This window comes from Equus caballus, chromosome 2 (genome assembly GCF_041296265.1).
Source record: "Equus caballus isolate H_3958 breed thoroughbred chromosome 2, TB-T2T, whole genome shotgun sequence".
Lineage (NCBI taxonomy): Eukaryota > Metazoa > Chordata > Mammalia > Perissodactyla > Equidae > Equus > Equus caballus.
This window is the reverse complement of record NC_091685.1, coordinates 30,783,244-30,800,740: the sequence shown is the minus strand read 5'-3', so window position 1 is coordinate 30,800,740 and position 17,497 is coordinate 30,783,244. Positions and strand designations below refer to the sequence as shown.

The window sequence follows — 17,497 nt, the reverse complement described above, 5'->3', positions numbered from 1 at the left end:
GTGGAGCTGGGGAGGGGACCACTGAGATTCTAAACAACGTGAGCAGGGGAGGCCTCCCTGAGAATGTGACCCTGCATTGTCTCATGTCACCTTCTCAACAAGCTCTTGAAGTTATTAGCGTTATCGTCCCCATTTTGCGGAGGAGGAAACTGAGGCTCAGAGGAGGAATGGACTTGCTCAGGGCCTCTCAGCCTCAGAGGGTAGAGTGGGGATTTAAACCCAGGCCTGCCTGGTGTCCAAACGCTAACCTGCCACGAGATCCCGCCTCCTGGCCCTGCGGCCCCGCCTGCCATGCCCCCAGGAGGGCAGGCCTGCAGGACCCGGAGCTGGGTTCAAAATCCCATCTGCCGGGTTACCTGACAGGGAGCCTCCCAGGGCCCGGTGTTCCTGCTGGGCATGCGTCTCCAAGTCAGACCTGTTTGGGCTGGACAGCCCAGCCCCTGAAAAAGTTCTTTTGTGCTTTCTCAAAGGGCCTCACAAGAGGCTTAAACGCCCTCACATTAGTGCTAATTTGGGGCTGACTTTCCTATTCAGCCAGTGACAAAGCCGAGTGTTTGCACAAGGGCCTGCGGAATGGGACCACACACACTGCCGGGAACGAGGCTCCTGTGCCCTCTGCCCGCCCTGCCCTCCCAGGCACCTGTTTCTCTCATGTAACCGGAGATCCTCGGAGATTCCTGGTCCTCCGTTTCTGGCTGTGCTCCCACAGATGAACCAGGCTCTGCCCCACTCTCTCCCAGAGAAAGCCCTCTGGGGAGGAAGGGAAGCCTCGTCTGCAAAAGGGCCCACTGGACCTTGGTTCAGTTATGAACTCCCATCGTCACAAATGAAAAATGTTGTAATAATGAAAAATGGAAACAACCTAAATGTCCAACAAAGGGGGAAATAGTTAAATACATGAGAGGACACTCATACCATACAGCTATTTAAAAATAGTGAGGCAGGTCTGTAGGTACTAAACACAGAAAAGGCCACACTACCTGCTGGTAGGTGAGAAAAGAAAACTGCAAAATAAATATCTAGTAGGATCCCATTGGGGTTAATTAAAAAACAACCCTAAATAGGTGCATATGTCCTTTGATATGATTGTAAACATATATAAGAGTCTGATTTAAAAGATTTAAAAATCATTGCACTTTGTTCAGAAAAATAATAAATATGTCTTATAAATGTTCTTTTTAAAAAAAGAGTCTGAAAAGAAACCATCAAACTGTTAATGGAGAAAGAGTGATTGGCTAGGAGGGGGAGGGGAAAATGAAGGTGGACTTTCAATGTTTTGTTGTATTTTCTTCTGAATTACTTAAAAATTTTTTAAATAATGAGAATATATGTATATGTGTGTATTTATGTATATACATGTATTTATGTGTATGTATATGTATGTATGTATGTATGTATATATGTACGTATATATGTATGTATATGTGTGTGTATATATAAATGTATGTATCTGTGTGTATGTGTGAGAGAGAGAAAGTGGTTTAGATGAAGAATTTCCATGTTGTTTTTTTTCTTTTTCTTTTTTCTTTTTTTTTTTGAGGAAGATTAGCCCTGAGCCAACATCTGCTGCCAATCCTCCTCTTTTGGCTGAGGAAGACTGGCCCTGAGCTAACATCTGTGCCCATCTTCCCCTACTTCCTACGTGGGATGCCTGGCACAGCATGGCTTGCCAAGTGGTGTCATGTCCGCACCAGGGATCAGAACCGGTGAACCCTGGGTCGCAGAAGTGGAACGTGCAAATTCAACCGCTACGCCACCGGGCTGGCCCCCGATGTTGTTATACACGGTCAAGTCTTGTTATTTGAGATAATTACGTTCCTTATAAAGTCACCACAAACACTGAATTAGCGAATGCTGACCTCTTGCTCCTGGGGAAATACACGGTTAAGTTCGTACGAGCCTCTGATCACAACATTTTCATCAAGTGATCAATATATACCCTTGTTGCATGTGTTTCTGTTTAAATGCACCTTACTTCATATAAATTGTCGATTCATTAACCTCCCAGCCAACAGCACCGTAACTCATGACCGAATGAAACTCCTCCGACAGACGTCTTTCCTGTGTAAAGCACATCACTTGTTCTTCTTACTCTTAGCAACACCGGGCAGCACTTCAGCACTACGCTTGGGAGCCATTTTAAACAGTGAAATCACCAAGAAAACGCACAAAAATGTGAAAAGGGTGGCACTAAATAGACCATGAAAAGGACCTTTATTTAAGGTATAAGAACGGAGACAAGAAGGCGGAGCGTGGCCTTGTCGTCCTCGGCTGGGAAGATGCATGTTGGGCAACTCAACTTTTTCGCCACTCTGTGCATGTCTAGAAATGACCACAGAAGCACCTCGAGGATTGATGTGGGGATTACAAATAAATCTTTAGCAAGTAGGCAAGTTCACAAATATAGAATGCGAGAACAACGAGGACTGACAGTCTACTTCAGCCTTCCTCGTCCTCGCAGGATAAGTCTCAGCTTAGGCTTCTAAGGTTCAGTGGGCATTCTGTGAGCTCCCTGGTGCCCACGCCAGGCCACGGTGGGCTGCGTGATCCTGGATGTGTTGGTATCTGAGCTCAGTTTTCTCTCCGTGGCAGAGTCGAAAATCTGTAAAATACCTAACACAGTCCTGACACATAGTATGTGTTCAAAAACCAGCCACGATTATTATTATCATCCCATTGCCTCACGCCCCTCCTTCTGTGCACTGGGGGATTTCAACAGAGGTTTGAGGAAGGGTTGTTTGCGCCAGGGCGCCAGGCTGGCGCCCTTTTCACGTACTCTTTGTCGCATCCTTCCTCTGGCTGTACCTACAAAACCAGACGACAATCTGAATGTCGAAAATTGTAGTCAATAAAATGACTTCATGAGACAGGCCAAATCAGGATGTTTCCCCTTTGAGATGACAGCCCTCTCCTCTCCTCTCCTGTCACCTCTGGTGTGCTCTCTCTCTGGGATTCCCATGAGACTCCTCAGCACAGATCCCACTGGGTTATAGTGAACAGTCAAGAACCTCAGGCTCGGGGCCAGGATGGCCACTCACCTAGGGCAGTGCTGCAGCTTACTCATTAATATTCCCTGTGCTCAGGGAACAAGGGACAGGGGACAAGGCCTGGCACAGATTGGCACCTTGCGAATGGCTGACCTGGAAAAATTGGGACCAGGAGCGAATCGAGCTTCCCACCCCAAACTTCTCCCAACACCACGTAGAAGGAAATGGACACGTGAAGAGCAGATACGATACAGAGTTGGTCACCAGGATCTGTTAATAAGTGGCACCTAAAGTTACTGATATTTTCAGCTTAGTCTTCCTTAGTCTTAAACTTCCCACAATCAAGTAAACCAACACACAAATGAAACTTGGCTCCCCTCCTCTGACCACAGCTGGAGAGGGTGCGCAGTGAAATAAGCAGCTAAATATGCAACAGACTAGCATCTCAGGCGTCCTTGCTGTGTGACTGGCTCTGTGCTGTGCCTTTTGAGTCTATCAACTAATTTAATCCCCACACCAATCCTCGGGGATAAGTATTACTGGCCCCATCTTACAGATGAGCAAACAGGGCTCCGAGAGGCAAAGTGACTTGCCCAAGGTCACAGGGCTGCTTCATAAGGCTGCTGGCCTCCACCCATGCAGGTGGCTCCAGAAGCGGCCCTCCTAGCCACTATGAGACACTGTCCCTCCGGGCTGTGATTGCTCTTGTCCCTCAGAGGCACTTCCAGGGGGTGGACACTCCACAGGGGGTGGTAACACGAGGGTGGGGCTGTGCCCTGCTCGGGCCCAGGTCCTCTGGCCCAAATCACCGGGTCTGGATCCTTGGCTTCCCTCTTTCCCATTTCTCTGAAGTCTGTTCCAACAAACCTTTCCAGTTTTATCTCCTTCCCCTTCCTTCCGTGCACCAAACGCTGCATTCCAGCTGAGCCCGGCTGCTCCCTCGTCACACCCATGCGTTCCTGTCTTCAGGCCTTTCCCGTTGCTGTTCCTTCCTTAGCCCAGAATATATCCACCCATCCCTGTCTATCGCAATCATCCCCACGTCTCTAAGTCAAACTTCAATGCCATCTTGCCCGTGAAGCCCTCCCCGATTGTGCCTGTCAGAAGCCATCGCCCCTTGCCCGCCTCTGGGCTTCAACAGCTAACTCTTGATCACCCCCAGCCCCTGCACCCCCACTGCACCCCACCCTAAGAAACTCTTGTTGACCAGCAGCCTGGGCTGCATCTTCACACCCCTTCTCATCCCAGGTGTTAGGACACTGGAGAGCAGAGAGCTCATATCCTTGTCCCTACAGCTAGCATAGTACCTGGCGTAGTAAAGGAAAGCACTTCTGACTTCTCGGATACAATGAGCACATTGATAGTGAAAGTCAGTGATTGTTTCAAAGTCATCTGCTCCACGAGTCCATGGACTCCATGAGTCCATGCAATCAGCCACTAGCTGATAATAGCACGCTTATGTCCCAAGGTCTTCCGTCCCAGGGCTGCTTAAGGCTCCAGCAATACAGTTGGCCCTCCGTACCCAAAGGTCCACATCTGCAGATTCAACCAAGCTCAGATCAAAAGGCCTAGGATGGTACTGCACAGGTACTGACTTTTTTTCCTTGTCGTTGTTCCGTAAACAATACAGTATAACAACTATTTGCATAGCATTTACATTGTATTATAAGTAATTAGAGATGATTTAAAGTACACGGGAGGATGTGCGTAGGTTATATGAAAATGCTGAGCCATTTTATATAAGGGACTAGAGCATCCTCGGACTTTGGTATCAGAGGAGTGTCCTGGAACCAATCTCCCGTGGATACCGAGGGACGAGTGTATGCATCATTTTTCATCACACCTCTGTGCCTTTGCCATGCTGTTCCCTCTATCTGGAATGATCTTTCCCATCTTGGTTGCTCAGAGAATCCAGTCTCTGCAAACTTGGTTCAATGTCCCCTCCTCTCAGAAGCGCCCCCTGACTGCTCAGCACCCTCCTTTGCCCCAGAGCTAACCGCTTCTTCTTTCAAGTTGTCTCTGCACTTCTGCCTCCCTGGGTGTTGCTAAGCTTGCTGCTGTGCTGCAATGGATTTGTATGTCTGTCCTCTGATGGCTCTTCAAGGCCAGGGACATGTCATATCATCTCTATGTCCCCAGTATCCAACATGGTAATTTTCAAGCATATTTAGGGGTGGATTTCTTTCCCCAAAAGAAAATCTATGTGCCTCTCAATATAAAACAGATACAAGGAAAGCTGTTCTTGACAGAGACGGGGGACGAGGCAGGACACCCCTGCATGTGTGGTCATCTCAGACCCTGCCTGGGACCCTCCCTAGAGCTCCGGGGCCTCCACAAAAGTTTGAAAACTCTTGACTCAGTGCGATGCCGAGAACAAGGTCATGGCTCAACAAGTACTTTTTAACTGATGTGAAGACCAGACACCTTCAGGGCCCAAAAGAATGAGTTCCTTAGAGTGGAATTTCAGACACCTTGACTGGAAGGAGGGACGTGCCTGGGCTTCGGTCCAGAGTCAGGGGTTCAAGTCTCAGCCCCATCGCTCTCTGGCTGGGCAGAGACCTCCCCTCTCTGGGCCTCATTTTTCTCATCCATAAAATGAGGAGACTCATAGCACTTCTCCAGGGCAACGGGTTGTGATTATTCCTAGGGGCAAGGCCAATCGCCCCGCTCTGCTCCTCCAATCCTGTCATTCGTGTCCACCGGAGAGGACACCAGCTGAGCAACTGCAGTCAGGACGCAGGCCATTCTGGGCTTTGGTGCCAGATCCCAGCTCTGACGTTGGCTGGCTGTGGATTGTCTCTGAGCCTCAGTTTTCTCATCTGCCAAATGGGGACAGTGACAGCAGTCCATAGGTTGGAGAGGCCTTACAGCGTAGGGGTAAGTGTGATGCCTGGTCCAGACTGTCCTGCTTTGAAGCCTAGCTCCCTCACTTTCTAGCCCTGTGACCTTGAGCAGGTTAGGTTACTTAACCTCTTTGAGCCTCAGTTTTCCCATCTGTAAAAAAGGGTTAATGATAGTACTCACCTGATAGGATTGCATAAATTAATACACGTGAAGTACTTAGAACAGTGCCTGGGACATAGGAACTGCTGTATACACATGAGCAATTGATACCACCCCACGGGGCTGTTTTGAGGATCAAATTAGATCGCGCTTAAAATGTGCCCAGCCCAGAGCCTGGCGTATGGTAAGAATTCAATGGACGGGAGCTGTTATTTAAGATGAATTGAGCTCAAATTCAGCATATTACATATGAGCTCTTGGGGGTAAAAAACAGAAGCTGGGCAGAAACTCCACGGCCTTCGATCTCATTGAGTCTCCTGTGAAAGGGGCTGCTACAGCTTCTCCCTTTGGGTGGGTGCCCCACGGTGCGTTCTGGGTGTGTCCTGCTGCCTGACTCAGAGAAAGTGCCCCCCCAACCGTTCCCCACCCATCTGTGTCTGCCCAGCCACGCAGTGATCAGACCTGACCCTGGAGAACGGCAGAGATCCTATCACTGCCCCAGGGCCGGGAGTGGCAAGAGGGGTTATAATTACAGGTTTCATCGAAATTGTGGATGTGACCAGCACTGCTTTCTGCTGGGGCCCTCCTCAAACCCTCCTGCCTGGGTGCCCCCAGAAGCAGGCGCCCCCACCCCGGTGACTGACTTCCTACGGGTGCTCAGCACTTTATGTGAAGTGCCTCATTTAATTCTCACAAAGAGCAGTATTCCCTCCATTTTACAGACGAGGAAACTGAGGCTCCAGGAGGCAGAGTGACTCAGCCTAAATTAAGCGGCCAAGACAGGCTCCGGGGTCTGCCTGGCTCCATGGCCCATGATCTTAACCTCCACTCCAGTTTGCATCCTGAACGGAACCAGAATCTGGTTGTGATGGTACGGCGAGGAAACTGGGCTCTGGAATCCAGCAGCCATGGCTGTGATTCTTGGCTCTGATGCTGGGTGATCCTGGGCGGTCACATCACCTCTCTGAGCCCGGGTTTCCTCCCAGGTTTGTTGTGAGGACTAGACAAGAAACTATATGTAATCTCTCTAAGTACCTGGGATAGACGAGGGTTCAGTAAGGGTCGGGTACCACACATTCACTGTTGTTGTTATTGTCAGGCTTGATTGATGAAGCATCCTGAGATCACTGTCCACATAGATACAGACATCAGAGCACGAGGAAACTCCTTCATTCTGGACGTGCCACATGTGACATTTCCAATTTCATCCAGACCCTGAGTCACGCAGACTCAGATTGACTCATGGGGTTTCCATTTTGCTTCTGTTAAGCCGTCAAGTTGTGAGACCTAGAGTAAGCAACAGGATCTTGAATGGAAAGCAAATGAAACCGATCCCCCCATCTGCCATGTGAGTGGAATCCAGTCAAAGAACCTCCAGGTTCCTGAGTTTCTCTCTAGCTGAACGTGTTGCTCTCTCTGCCAGGAGGCTCGTGGGGCCTACAGAGTGGAGCTGGGAGCTCTCGGAGGAAAAGGGGCTTTAGAAGTCCTAGGTCGGCCCGTCCTTGTTCCCCTTTCCTCTGATAAATGACTGGGAGTGGAAGATGCACAGCAGGGAGAGGGAAGGGAGGGGAACGGTATTCACTGAGCTGGCAGCACCTCTCCAAGACACAACACGAGCTCCAGCCCACTTCCCTCTGGGGCCCAGAGCAAGTATCATTCTGCTTTGTGGTGACCATACTGTGATCCCCTCCCTCAAACTTACTCACCTCCCCCAGCGAGGCAGGAAGGAAACACGGCGCCCGGCATTTGGCTATCCCAAGGACCAGGCAGGGCTCCATTAACCCCAGAAATGAACCCTGGGCTCCCATCTGCCAGGCCTCCCTGCCCGCTATGCCCGGCTTTGCCCGTGATTTATAAGCTTCTCCACTTCGCCTGTTATTACGTCCCTCTTATTAATGAGCAGGCTTAAGACAGTCAGGATTTCCTCCATCAGTGTTTCGTCTTCCTGAGCCCTCTGTTTGAGGGTTACAGGTGGTTTACAGCCTTGCAAAGTTTGACATTGGACCAGACAACTAGGTCTCTTCACTGGAAGGGACAGGGGGCGAGCTGAGGAAGGGTAATGCCCGGCTCATTCTGGTGGACAGACGAGAGCTACTGCAGCTCAGGCCGAGGCAGGCTCTTGCTCACCAAGGGCTATGAGCGCGCCATTTCCCACCCTGGAAGGGCAGACACGACACGCACAACGAGCACGGAACTGAGGAGATGCTGTATCTACATTCCTTTGAAAATTCAGAGGCCTAGAAATTGCTCTCCAAAGACGGCAGAGTTAGCCTACCCTCTTCACTGCTCTTTTGAGCTTCCTGGTTTCTGAGAAGGTGTGAGTGGTCGCTTTCACTAGAGGCCCCTTTACTCAGCCTTGAGCTCTCCCAGGAGGGGTTGGAGGTGAGGGGATGGAGGCCTCGTCAACAAAAACATCTTTCTTTTCATTCCGTGGCGTTTGACACTCAGTAAAATGGGCTGCAGGCACGGTGGAGACAAAGTGCTGCCTCAGCTGTGTCACTGTCCTTTCATCTTGCGCCTGACTGTTTCACAGCCACGCTCAGCAAGGAGACATGGAGACGTTTATGTCCGTCGTACGCCACGCTGAAGTTGCTGTGTTTAATCACGTTCACCTCCAGGAGGCCGAGGGGATCGTTTCTGCTTATATTAGTCATTCACCTGGGCCACCTAAGAACTATTGATGTGGCTGTTTAAAAAAAAACAACAACAAAGAAAAACCACTGACACTTTTTTTAAAAAAGCAACTTTATAAAACATAGTATCTTATGTACAATTCCATTTTTGTGTGAAAAAAAATCCACTTATGGACAGAAAAATAGTTTGGAACATCTAAAACACTAGCATTGATTGGTAGAATAATGTGGTTTTTAAATTTGTAGTTATTTATTGCCTTTGGCAATTTTGAAAAATTTCTCCAACAAATCTACATTGCATTTGAGACTCAAAAAAAAAGGTAAACCTGTAAACCCCAGGATATCTCTGGCAAATTAAATCTAAGCTTAGCTTAAACTGTCTCTCAGGTTCAGGCAAAAAAAAATCTAGATGTCACAGCTAATGTCCGCTTTCATCCACCTTCCTCAGTTGAGGCCTCCCGCCCCCACCCCCACCCCCACCCCCAAGCCCGGGGAATTGAAGCTAAGGAGAAGCGATGGTCCGGCAACTGTGTCTGACTCCGAGCGCGCTGGTTTCTAGGCCTTCTCCTTCCTGTAAGGAGAGCTGTCACTGAAGGACACAGTGGGAGCGGCGGTCTTTCCACAGCCCTGCAAGGTCTGGTTTCCCCTTGCCTCCGCTCTATCCTGAAAGGCTGGGGATTAGAACTACTGTACAGTTCTCAGAGGGGGTTTGTTTATAAAACTTTGCTGGTTAAACTTGGGTTGAGGCAACCCGAAGCTGGAGTGTGGACCGAGCCCCTGGCTCGTAGCCCCCTCCTGGGGCTGTGTTCTCAGCAGGACCGGGCCCCGCAGGCCCTCCCAGAGCCCGACTGCCTCCCTTCCTCCGCACCTGACGTTCAGCCTGCAGAGTCAGGCATCGCCCCACTCTGAGGAAGAAGAGGGGTTTATAAAAACGTTCTAGAAGATCAGGAAGATGACAACAGGTCGTTTGGGAGTAAAACAACATTTTTGGCTATTGAAGCCTGAAAACTGATTTTGAAACCCCACAGGGAGCTTCCCACAGGATGGGGAGAAACACCCAGCTGCCCAGGCAGGAGGCAGCTGAGTGCGATCACTGCTCCTCTGACATTCTCCTGCCCCTCCTTTCTGCCCCTCAAGGCCTGAGAGGAGGGCCCTCTGAGGGGCCGCGCCCCCTGGGGCCTGCTGCCCTGCTGCCATTTCAGATGAGAGGCTGCCGGCTTCATGGGGAGGCGACCTCCCCCAAGGAAGGCTGTGTGAGGAGAGGGTAGGGTCAAACAGGATGTTCGAATGACTATCAGACCCACCGTGGGTACTCAGGGTGTGAATGAATCTCGGAAAGCGTAAAAAACGTGGACTTTGGAGCTGGTGGGTCGGGGTCGCATCCCAGTGCTGCCACTAAGAGCTGTGTGGCCTTGAGCAAACAGGATCCAAGGGCCCACTGCCTAGGGCAGCTGGGGGGACTCGGTGAGAAAGCTCGGCGGTAGTGCAGAGCAGGGGGCAGTCAAGAAATGAAAGCATGAAACAACAGCTGGGTGGCACGAGGGGACGTGGGGAGCGACAGAACCGTTCTGTATCTAGACTGTGGTGGAGGACACACAATGTCATGCATGTGTCAAACCCCACAGATCTGTACACCACAGAGAGAGTGAATGGCACTTTATGTAAACTTTAAAAAATAGGTTATCTTTTTTGTTTAAAGCTTGTATTTATTTTTCTTTCGTTTCATTCATTCATTTATTTATTTATTTATTTATTTATTTATTTATTTATTTATTTTTGAGGAAGATGATCCCTGAGCTAAGATCTGCTGCCAATCCTCCTCTTTTTGCTGAGGAAGACTGGCCCTGAGCTAACATCTGTGCAATCTTCCTCTACTTTAGATGTGGGACGCCTACCACAGCATGGCGTGCCAAGCGGGTGCCATACCAGCCCCTGGGATCCGAACGGGCGAACCCCGGGCCACTGAAGCCGAACGTGTGAACTTAACCGCTGCACCACCGAGCCAGTCCCAAAAATTGATTATCTTGAAGATTCCTTCTCTTTTTGACATTCTATGGGTTTCCTCGCCAATGTATGAGTCATTGGAAAGGAATGATAAAATTGAAGTGATTTTGCATCATGGTGGGAAGAAAGGGTCAGTGTCCTCTTACGGCTTCATTCATTCACCCCAGTGTCCTAGAATCAACTACCTCCGGTCCCTTGAGGATTTACCCAGGGATGGCAAGTCAGAGCCTCATTTGGTCACCTGGAGCTGAGGAACTGAATTTTAAATTTTATTTAATTTTAATTAATTTACATTTAAATTTGGAAACTGAATCAGTGTATAATATTTTCCTATTACAGACAACTTTATTGTTCTGGTGGGACTACATTTCATTTTTAATATATTTTATCATTAATTTTTTTTTTTAAGATTGGCACCTGAGCTAACAACTGTTGCCAATCTTCTTTTTTTTTTTTCCTGCTTTTATCTTCCCAAACCCCCCATACATAGTTGTATATCTTAGTTGCAGGTCCTTCTAGCTGCGGGATGTGGGACGCCGCCTCAACGTGGCCTGACGAGCGGTGCCATGTCCGCACCCAGGATCCAAACCCTGGGCCACCCAGTGGATCGCATGAACTTAACCACTCGGCCACAGAGCCAGCCCCCTATCATTAATTTTTTTTATTGAGACATAATTCATATACCATTAAATTCACCATTTTGAAACATACAGCTCAGCGGCTGTTAGTATATTCACAAGGCTATACAACCATCACCATGAATTCCAGAACATTTCATCACCCCAAAAAGAAACCCTGTGCCTATTAGTAGTCACTCTGCATTCCCCCCTTCCCCCAGCCCCTGGCAGCCATAATCTACTTTCTGTCTCTATGGATTTGCCTATTCTGGACTTTTCATATAAATAGAATCATGCAATATATGGTGGTTTGTGTCCAGTTCCTTTCACTTAGCACCTGTTTTCAAGATTTCCTGCATGTGGCACTTTCTTCCTTTATACGGCTGAATAATATTCCATTGTATGAATATAGTACTTTTTGTTTATCTATTCACCAGTTGATGGACATTTAGGTTGTTTCCACCTTTTTGGCTACGAGCCCTGGAAAACACAGCCTCCAGACTGAGAGGTGCTGCAGGTGTGAAGTGCGTCCCAGATTTCAGACTTGTACAAACAAGGAACGTAAAATGCCTCGTTAATATTTTATATTGACTACACGTTGAAATAATGTTTTTCATATATTGGGTTAAATGAAATATATCATTTTTTTTAAAAAAGGATTCGCCTAGAAACAAGGCGGAGGAGGTGTGAGTTGTTGAGGGAGCAGGAGCCCTTCCTCTCAGGAAATCGTCCTCCAGCTGCCCTGCCCAGCGGTGGACCTGAAATAGGAGCAGGGTCAGGCCGGCAGCAGGAGGATCCATTTTGGAGGCCATCCTGCCTTGACACTCAGGGAGCTGCAGAAAGGACAAGTCCAGGCAGGAGCTGGTAGGTGACTTCCCCCCTGGGAGGGGACTGGGGACTGTAATTATCGGACAAAAGGAGTAATTGGAGCGGCCAATGACAACAATGGCTTCTCCTTCTCTGTGCCCGGCCGCAGAGTTGCTCGAGTCCCCACACGCTTTTGGGCTCCTTTCCCTGCCCCAGGAGCAAGGGCAGCAACAGGAGAGGGCTCCTTACCTCTGGGCACCAGGTGGTTGGCATCAGGAGGCTGCAGCCAGGGCCTGCTCTGACACTACCTTGCTATGTGTCCTTGGCAAGTCCCTTCCGCTCTCTGGGCCTGAAAAAAAATTCTGAGTCAGACAGACGTGAGATCAAATCCTGGTTTTATCCTTACTGGCTGTGTAAGTTCTCTACTCCTCGCTCCTATCTTTCAAATGGAGTAAATACTCAACAGTTACCTCACAGGGTGACTGCGAGGTTTAAATCAGATCATCGGTGCCGACACTTAGTGCTTCCTATGCACCAAGCACTGTCCTGAGCGCTTTGCACAGATGAGCTGGTTAGAGCTTCCCATCAACCCTCCACGGCAGGTCGTCTTAGTCCCATCGCCCGAGTTCACACAATGGAATGTCTCAGAGCAACAGTGTTGAGCCCAGGTTGCCCACTCCAGAGCCTGTTTCCTTACCCACCATGCTAACCTGCCTCCAGCACAGAAAGGAGACGTCACGAATCCTCAGTAAATGTTGGAGGGGAGAGGGAAGCAAAGTTCCATGACTGTTAAAATACCTCCTGAGGAAATATTATTAAGCTCCCCACTAAACAGATGGGGACACCAAGCCCAAAGGATGAAGTGACGTGTCCTGGGCCACTGCCAAAACGGTGACAGAGCGAAACTTGTGTATCCTGGCTCAGAGCTCTCCTAAGTATTTGAAACTGGAGTGGATCTCGAGTCACACATGCAAATCTGCTGGCAGATAAGCAGCCCCGGCCCAGGCTGATCTCAGGATTTATCACTCAGCTGATTAAATCTGAATATCAGGGCAGTGCTTCTGGAAATGCCTTTGCCCCACTCTGTGCATAGCCTCCAAATTTCATCCAGGTACAATTCTCAGTTGTTAGGTTTGCATTTAATAAGAGTTGGCTGTCCAGGGAACTTAAAAAGTAGCTCTTGGCTTCTGAGACTCGGTTCAGCTATTTCTTGAGTGTTTACTGTGAGCGGAGCGGGTACCAGGCACGGGAGCTACACCGAGATGAAGGAACTGCCTCTCTGCCCTGCCCTCAGGGAGTTGCCAGTTGAATCAGACAGACAGAAGACATTCCCTTGCTCAAGAATAATTGCTTAAAGATAGACACAAATGATAAAAGCCAGCGCTGGTGACGGTGAGGGAGCCAGGCCCCCTCCTTCCCTGACGGTGGGAAAGGAACTTGGCCTAACAGTTGCAGAGGTCAGTTGGGTAACAGGTATCAAAAGTCATACAATTGTGTCTCTCCCTAAAACCCTGCAATTCTACTTCCTGAAATTGGCCCCAAGGAAATAATTATGGCTGGGCACAAAGATTTAGCCATAGTTATGTTAATACAGCATTGTTTATAAGAATGAAATTCTGGGGGCCAGCCCCGTGGCCAAGTGGTTAAGTTTGCACGCTCCGCTGCGGGGGCCCAGGGTTTCGCTGGTTTGGATCCTGGGGGCGGATATGGCACTGCTCGTCAGGCCACATTGAGGCGGTGTCCCACATGCCACAACTAGAGGCACTCACAACTAGAATATACAACTATATACCGGGGGAATTTGTGGGAGATAAAGCAGAAAAAAAAATTGGCAACAGTTGTTAGCTCAGGTGCCAATCTTTAAGGAAAAAAAAAAGATTGGCAACGAGCTGTTAGCTCAGGCACCAATCTTTGAAAAAAAAGAATGAAATTCTGGATATAACGTGTATGTCCATCACTGGGGACTGGTAAAGGCGACCTTCCACACAAAGGTCATCGTGGAATATTAATGCTGGAAAGAGAGTCACATTGTTGCCTAGTGAGGGGAAGGGCAGGTTACAAACAGTATCTGTAGTGTGACAGCATTTTGTTGCTAAGAATACATATTTGCTATAATAAGAGCTCACATTGGTTGAGTCACTTTTAGGCATTATTTCAACCCTATACCATAGACGTTCCATTTAAAAAATTTTTTCAATAAACTTTTTAACATCATAGATGCTCTTTTTTTTTTTTTAAAGATTTTATTTTTTTTCCTTTTTCTCCCCAAAGCCCCCTGGTACATAGTTGTATATTCTTCGTTGTGGGTCCTTCTAGTTGTGGCATGTGGGACACCACCCCAGCGTGGCTCAACGAGCAGTGCCATGTCCGCGCCCAGGACCCGAACCAACAAAACACCGGGCTGCCTGCAGCAGAGCGCACGAACTTAACCACTCGGCCATGGGGCCGGCCCCATCATAGATGCTCTTTTGATTTTCATTTTACAATTGAGGAAATGAGGCTGAGAGGGTTTAAGAGACTAGCTCACATGTGCATAGCCGGGATGAGAGGCCAGCTCAGAGAGCTGGTGGATTGAATCCCAGAGCAATGGCCTTCCTCTAAGTAGAGAAAAAGGTAGCGAAGAACAAGCTCTTTGGAAGGAAAATTATGGGTATATAATTTTTTCTTCATTATATTTAGCTGCATTTTCTTTTTTTTTTCCAAAGATTTTATTTTTCCTTTTTCTCCCCAAAGCCCCCCGGTACATAGTTGTGCATTCTTAGTTGTGGGTCCTTCCAGTTGTGGTATGTGGGAATGCCACCTCAGCATGGCTTGATGAGCGGTGCCATGTCCGCGCCCAGGATCCAAACCGGTGAAACCCTGGGCCGCCGAGGCAGAGCGCACGAACTTAACCACTCGGTCACGGGGCCAGCCCTATCTGCATTTTCATTATTCTTTTCTCTCAATGAGCATGGGTTGCTTTTGTAATAACAGGAAAAATCATTATCTTATTTCAAATAACACTGACCTGTTCAACTCTACAAATCAAAAAAACCAAAAGCTTGAACTGTCGGTTTTTCCCCAGTAAATCCTCTACCTGCCAGGGGGGTGTTTTAGGCGGAGGCAGAACCCCCTAGGGTCGGGTCTTTTGAATTACAATGGGGGGACCCTTGTCCCCCACTGGCCTGTCAGGCAGAATCCCAAAGGGCAAGGTGCCAGCGGGCAGTCCCCGTCTTCCCGCCAGCCCTGGAATTCCAAGGCCTGGACTTCACCTGCACTGCAAAGGTGGGCGCTCAGGTCACAGCAGCCTCGTTCATCACTTGTAAGGCTTCCAACTACTTCATTTCAGGATGAGTTAGGCAAGAAGCCCAAAGCAGGTGGCAAAGATTCTTTGAAAACAAAGGAAAGAGTCTTTCTTGTCCCATATCAGCCAAGGATCCCCTAGAGGCACCACCCACCTGGGAGTTAGCTGGCGCTTTTTACTCTCTGGGCTGACTGGCTGCTGTGATGTGTTCGTGACAAAGTGATCTGTCACAGCTGCTCTTAGAGGACTATCTCCTGGGTTTCTACCCTCTGAGGAAAGGGAGGGGTTGGGAACAGGCCAAAAACTGTTGTGGGGGTGGGTGGGAGAAGGAGGAGGGCAGGGAGTTGTAATCACAGTAAAAATGGCAGAATGATAAGAATAACGAACTCCACAAAAGTTTACTGAGCACTTACACATGCTGAGAGGTTGACGTGCATTATCTCATCAAATCCTCCCTTAAAATGCCATGAGGTAGGCTCTGCTATTACACCAGTCTCGAAGGTAGGAGAACCCGGGCTAGGTGATATTAAACAACTCGCCTGAGGTCACGTCATGCAGCTGAGAAGTGGTGCAGCTAGGATTATAAACCCAGGTCCTCCTCTTGCTAAGTACCCCCTTCCTGGAGCTGTGGGAACCCCAGACAGCCTGTGCATTTCTCAAAAGACACACACACTTCACAAAAATTTTCAATTTCAGGGAAACTGCTGTTTTCAAGTCTCCTGGCCAGAAAGATCTCACATTTCTTCTGGATTTATGTGACGGCCACTTGGGAGGCAGTCCGGCTTACTGACTCAGGGACCAGGCAGTCTGGGGTTTCATCCTACTTTCAGCACGTCATGTTTCTATGACCTTGGGCCTCCGTATTCTCAATGTAAAATGGAGACTGATAACAATACACACACACATAAGCACACAATCACACAGTGACCATAAAGTTTGGAAACATAGACATTATTATTTTGCCTGTGTAATGTAGCTAAACCATTCACATTTGTTATGCGTATTTGCCCGTTTTCAGATTTAACGGCTACTCTGATTATCTCATGGGGTCATATACACATGTATGTATGTGTGTGTATATTTACGTATATATGTGTACAGGTACATGTAAGTATAAACACATGCATATATATAATTAAATATGTGTAAGGAACTCAGCATATAGCCTGGCACACAGTAGGTGCTTAATACATGATAGCTGTTTTTGTTATTCTTTATTTTTATGATTCTGGCCTCAACTGAATCTCACAAGTGTTTGTTGAGTGCCTGCTATGTGAGGATCCTAGGGCAAAGCTCACATGCAGGGCGAAGCAGACAGACACGCACAGGAATAATTCTCATGGAAGGCAGTCTATGTTAAGTGGTGTGCTGCCAGTGTAGACATGGTGCTTTAAGAGAATAATAGACAAAGGAGTGAATTCTTGCCAGGGAGATCTAAGTGGTAAGATTTTTATTTTTAGATTAACTTTACAATACAAAGAAATACATGGATCTTTTTTTTTTTTTGAGGAAGATTAGCCCTGAGCTAACATCTGTTGCCATTCCTCCTCGTTTTTGCTCCTCTTTTTTGAGAAAAAGCAGGAAGTGAGAAAGACAAACATAAAGCATATTTGGGCATGGTGAGTGTGATCAGAATAAGGGGTGCCAAATGGAGAATAGTGAGAAAGAAGGATGGAAAGGTAGGCTGCAGTTTTCTTGTTCAGGGTTTTAAATGCCAGGTCAAAGCATGTGGACTTATCCTGAAGGCAGTGGGAAGCCACCTAGGACTCGTGAACAGAAGAGTAGACTGATGAGATCTGCCACAGTGGGTAGCCTAAAATGGAGTAGGAAGAGTCTGGCAGCCAGGAGACCAGTTATTTGATCATTCATTGATGCATGTATGCATGCATTCATTCATCCATTCACAGACTCCCAACTTTTTGACCAAATAGTCTGTTCATTCATTCATTCACCCAAAAAGTACTTGTCTGGTACTGGGCTCTGGACTTTGATTGCTCTCCATTACATTCCATCCCTGGCTTTGGTCCTTTGACTAGGAAGCAAAGAGCAGTTTGGTAAACCCTGTCTGCTGATTGTTTCAAATTCTATTCCCCTTCCTCCCAAATTACGGGAAAATCCATCTTTTCTGGTAGCATCCTCATCAAATCTTAAGAAAATCTTCAT

The 17,497-nt window shown here is 48.1% G+C and overlaps 1 long non-coding RNA gene across 3 annotated transcripts in view; it reads right to left on the bottom strand.

Annotated features, from left to right (window-relative positions):
- Positions 1 to 2,197: 2,197 nt before the first annotated feature.
- Positions 2,198 to 17,497, bottom strand: part of LOC102149837 (uncharacterized) — a 28,057-nt gene continuing 12,757 nt past the window's right edge. The window contains exons 2-5 of one of the 3 annotated variants that reach the window (XR_011436514.1): positions 12,301 to 12,400; positions 8,266 to 8,676; positions 7,026 to 7,277; positions 2,198 to 2,805 (exon numbers count right to left, since the gene is read on the bottom strand). This is a non-coding gene — a long non-coding RNA (uncharacterized lncRNA). The remainder of the gene's footprint in view (positions 2,806 to 7,025; positions 7,278 to 8,265; positions 8,677 to 12,300; positions 12,401 to 17,497) is intronic. The other 2 variants (XR_011436513.1, XR_011436515.1) reach the window with 2 other exon arrangements.